Below are 5,471 nucleotides of genomic sequence, written 5' to 3' on the forward strand. Positions count from 1 at the left end.
GCTAATGAAGGCCTTATTCTTAAAGAAAATATAAGAGCATATATTTACGGACTCAGGATGGGGAAAAATATTCTTAAGTCAGATCCTCTCCCTAAAATGGGAGTAATGCTAAATTTTTGCATTGTTTCAGACAGGAAATGAACTAGAGTCAAGTACCAATTGGCTGGTTTCTTTTCCTCACCGTTTTGAAATTTAGATTACTAGGTCTGAAAGAATCGACTAAAGTGTACTCAGAGAGAAACCATGTCTTATTTCCATCCATTTCTAAACCATTTCGGCCATGATATTTTGGAGACTAATAAGTAAATTCTGAACCTCATCTCACGTTAATTCATACTCTGCGCAGCTGAGACTCCTGACAAAAGTGCCACCTCGGCTGTGGGGCAAATAAGCTTGACTTTCCCCTCTGTTTCAACTTCCTCATCCTTAGGCATACACAAGTTATTACAGCAAGAAAGCAGGTGTATGATAAATCACCCTGGGAGCTTCCGGGTTGGTGAACCGAAGAGAGATTCAGAAAGCAGAAGCAGAGTTGGGAGGCCCTAGAAGCTCCTGCCCCTTCCTACACGCCTGGCCCTACATTTCTCTTCACGGGGCTGATCTCTACCATGCTGAATGGCTCACCTTCTCTCAGAATAACTTCTTTCCGGAACAGGCATGGCCTCCTTCTCTCCACCTGAGCGCCGGACCCACTGCCGAACGGATGCGCAGGGATGCCGCAAAGCCTCCAGTCGCCAGGCCATCTCCCAAGTGGGAGATACAATTCTCAGTAACTGCTTCAGACGGTCGCCGAGGCCGCGACGCGCCTGCGCAGTGGGCGAAGGCGGCCTTTTGCAGTTCCTGCCAATTCTCGGTGCGAGCTGGCCTGGAACTAGTTCTGCGTTCTGTGGAAGCACTGAACGTGCCTCAGCTGCCGGAGCTGCTTAAGCTATATGACCAGAGGCTCTTTCCAAATGCAAGGTACTATCGCTGTCTCAAATATGGCAGAGTGATAGAGAATTATTGAGTTACTTTTGACACCACGGATTTTCATTCTCATTAAAGAGGATAGTTACGTTTGCTATCACTCTTTCATCAACCAGAGCGATCTGGAAAGGACGATGTAGACAAGTGTTCTAAGTGCTGGGCTCTCATGACGTTGGCGATATGCACCATAGACAGAGCACTGAAAGATTTAAGCATCGTTTCTGGATGTATTCTGCAAGGAGAGGTTTTCATTGCTGGGTCTGGGATTAATCAGAAAATGGTCCTCTGAAATACTTTCCGGGATAGTTGAGTTATTGCGGCTAGTTAAAGGTGGTCAGGGCTTCCCCAGTGAGTCAGGAGTAAAGAATCGGCTTGCAATGCAGGAGAGCTGGATTCGATCCCTGGGTTGGGAAGATCCCCTAGAGGAAGGCATGGCAACCTACTCCAGTATTCTTGCCTGGAGAACCCCATGGACAGAGGAACCTCATGGGCTGCAGTCCATGGGGTGGCAAAGAGTCAGACCGGACTGAAGCAGCGTAGCACAGCACAAAGGTTACAAAGTTCACCTAAGTAAAGAAAGCACTCTTTTCTCAGAAAATCTATAAACATAACTTTTAAAAATACATTGACAGATATGGCTTGGTTGATCAAATATTCTTGAAAACAAGAAAGGTAGAATAAGATTTTAGCCCTTGTTTCTGAGACAATTCATGATGAACTTCAACAGAGCTTCCAAAATCACAGTTCACTTAAGGATTGGGAGCCTTTGAAGAAGGTAGCCGGCAGATGTCAGAATAACATTGCAAATGACAAATGTGGACTCTGGCTGAAGTGAGAGATCACGCTCCAGTACTGTTTGCCACAGTGGGATATCAGTGTTAGCAAAGGAATCAATCATTGACTAAAGAGCCCTTTTAAGTGTTCATCCTAATACATATTGCAGTGTGCTATTGATTTACAGAAAGTAGATCAATTTACAGTTTCCACCATAAGCTCCATCTGCCATGAACAGGATACTATTTCCACTAGTGAAGAGGAAAAGAAGTAAGCTGAATCTGATATCAAGCATAGAATCAGAGATTATAAGAAAACCAGTCTAGCTCCTTATGCAAAAGTTTCTGAACAGTTTCTGGAAAGTTTAGATAAGTCCTCCAAAGGAGAAGTTATCTTTCAGAAGAGTGATTTACAAAAAGACTTCTGAAGATAACAACACCCTTCAAACCAGTGTGGCTATCTTCTACCTTCAACCAAGAATCGAATACTTCAAGAACCATTTCATAAATAGGACAGAACTATGTATGCATTTTTAATGCTCAAAGCAATTCTTTTTTCTTAAATGATTATGTTGAAAATATTTCTGAGACTACCGAAGGAGAGTATCAGTTTTCCTGGAAGGAGCCATAATAGAAAAGATAATTGGATTGCAGATAAACTTGTAAAATTTAGTATTGTACAAAGATAATTCTAAGATTTCTTATATGAATATAGAGTTCTGCCAGTTGCCATATACAGAGGTAAATGAGCAGTAATATGTTTAAGACTTTAATTTCAGCTCACTGGATACAGCCTCCATATTTCTGGAGTGAATGTTCTAGGTGAATGAGGGCTTTGTCCTTAAGACTTAGACACTCATTTATATGTGGAAGGTGCATTCAGTCAATCCCTAGTTTTGCTTACTAATATTTTTATTGGCTAGACTATACCCCACTGCCCATATTTTAAATATTATTTTGAACTAAACATCTAAACCTACCAAAACTTCAATTCAAAGATATAAATTACTAGATTACAACATTAGGGGCTAGTCATTTTTTTTTTTACAACTATCACAGCTGTAGCTCCTAACTTCTTCCCTCAGAGAACATTAGATTAGCCTACTATAAAGAAACAGCTTAGAAAAAATAACCAACTTCATTTCACCAATATAAAACCTGTTGTGTTTGTCAAAACACTTTGACTTTCCATTTATCTAGATACTTAAATTGAATTTTAAAGGTTTGGTTTCTTCCATGTTATTTTGTGTGATTGATTTTGAAGTGTCAGATTTATTTTGCCTTGGTTTACAACCAGTTTGAGCAGAACAGTTGTTCTGGTTTCCATTTTATTTTCTGAGAAACATTGAGAAGTGGGCTATTGGACTAGTGCGCAATAAAAATTGCATTTCCTTTAAGGTTGTTTTTTTCTGTAGACACACAATCTTTTTCAAATTTTTAAATCTTGTAGCTTATGGAGAACAAAGTCTGTCAGGCAGTCAACAGTCAACACATTGAAATACCTTGCATTTCTTTCTCCTTCCTATTTTTTTACAGAAACATTAAAGACTATGTGCAAAAAGCAAATGCTCTGGATTGTGGTCTGTATATGAGGATCAAGAAAGTACCTCAGTAAGAAACAGCCTAAATCAGAGTTTATTTTGGACAAAACCCAAATCAGTGTGCCCTAGAAGCATTAAGTGAGGTTTTTGCCCCACCTAGTGTCCGCTACATGGAATCACTTCTTAGAGATAAAATTTAACATATCACAACTCAAAAGATTAGGGAGCTAGCATGAGGCTGGGCACTGACTCAAAGCAAGTACAGTCAAAGAGACGTTGTTTTGTGCTTCTTTGTTACTATCCTGAAAAATAACCATGCTAAAGAAGCTACTATTAGATCTAAGGAATTCATCAAATACTTACAGGGCCAATCAACAGAAGTACTCTTAAGATTTGAGATGATAGAAACCCTGATTTGGTAGAAATAAGAATGGACGGTGATGGCAGGCAGAATGGCAGTAACACCTGGGAATAAGAAAGTTTACACATATCTAAGGATAAATTTACATATGCATGAATGAGGTCATATTGTGCTGTTTTTTTTCCCTTTCTTTTAGTACAAGTGAAAGATTTCAATATACCCATTTTGAAATTGGACTGAGATAGTGCACAAAAAACAGGTAAAGCTATACAGTTGCTATGATGCAACTGGTATATCTGATTACATAACTATGGCTATATATGGAAAGGGGATTCAAATCACCAAATCAAGAATAATCTTTACTATATATCAATGGAAATTTTTAAAAATCATGCACTTAGCTAAAATGAATATCCAAAAAGTGAAATATTTATATATCACATTCTCATAATATAAACTAGACAGAATTTTAAGTTTATCATAATTATTTGGGTGTTAAGAAGCATACCCAACTCTTGAACCTATGGAAACAGAAAAATAAAATTAAAAACTAAAAATCAGTGAAAAGGAGAATACTTTAAACTGAACCTAGGGGTTACAGAAAAAAAGCAGGATTGAGGAAAAATTGTATCGTCACCATATCCTCGCAATTGTTACTAATAAAGAAAGATGTAAAATAGAGGAGTTGGTATGTACCTTAAAGTATTAGAAAAAGAATGACAATCCCAAATAGAGAAGAGAACTAGTAAAGGTGAAAAGGACTGATTTGCTTTATTAAGAAACAATAATATAAAACAAAAACATGCCTATTTGTGTCTGGTTGGAGGAGCCAAATGCACTATTATTTCCAAGTTATCCCAGCAAAATTTTCAGTCTTGACTCTCTCGCAAACCCATGTCAGAGGCATTTTCACATTTTTAACCATTACCTTTTTCAAAATGTATTGATGTTCTAATTTTGAATTGCCAAAGTGTTTCTTACTACCCAAGCTGGGCACATCTTGATGTTTCACACGTGCTGTTCTGTGCTGACTCACTCAGTCGTGTCCAATTATTTGAGACCCCATAGACTGTAGTCCGCCAGGCTCCTCTGTCCGTGGGGATTCTCAAGGCAAGAATATTGGAGTGGGTTGCCATGCTCTCCTCCAGGGAATCTTCCCAACCCAGGGAATGAATCCAGATCTCCCACATTGCAGGTGGATCCTTTACCATCTAAGCCATCAGGGAAGCCCATATTCCTGATCAAAGGTTAGGAGTGATGGCCAAACTTTTTTTGTTTGGGGCTTTGGCTTTGTGAGATGGTTGGTGTTCAGTCTCACAGTCTCATATCTGTCTCAACCACTCAACCCTGCCACTGTTATTCCAAAGCAGCCATAATCAATATAAAAATGAATAAATAGGACTATGTTCTGATATAAATTTGCTTATAAGAAAAATAAAAGAAGAGGGGTAAGGGCTGAATTTGGTCTATGGGCTGTGTTTGCTAATCCTGGGTTATAGTTAAACTCTGATTTCAATAAGTGCATAACCACCATTAATATGCATGTGAATATATAAGCAAGTTCAGTTCAAAAAGAAATTCATTTGAGGATATAGTAGTGATAATAATAATCACAATTACTGTAATAGTTGTCATTCTGGAAGGGCCTTTCCATAGGTCAGGCACTTTACACAGTGTTTTCCATGTGATTCCTCAATATCCACATCAACCCTGTGAAGCAGGTACTGTTACCATTGACCTATGGAAGATGAAAAAACAAGAGTTTAGACACTTAACATTTATTCAGTGTTCTAGTTGCAAGGTAGCAGTTTGGGATTTAAGGTCATCTCT

At 38.7% G+C, this 5,471-nt stretch overlaps 1 pseudogene; it reads left to right on the top strand.

Moving 5' to 3' along the window:
- Positions 1-703: 703 nt before the first annotated feature.
- LOC110148284 (DNA primase small subunit pseudogene) lies at positions 704-2,167 on the top strand (annotated as a pseudogene).
- The last annotated feature ends 3,304 nt before the right edge of the window (positions 2,168-5,471 follow it).

This window comes from Odocoileus virginianus, chromosome 13 (genome assembly GCF_023699985.2).
Source record: "Odocoileus virginianus isolate 20LAN1187 ecotype Illinois chromosome 13, Ovbor_1.2, whole genome shotgun sequence".
Lineage (NCBI taxonomy): Eukaryota > Metazoa > Chordata > Mammalia > Artiodactyla > Cervidae > Odocoileus > Odocoileus virginianus.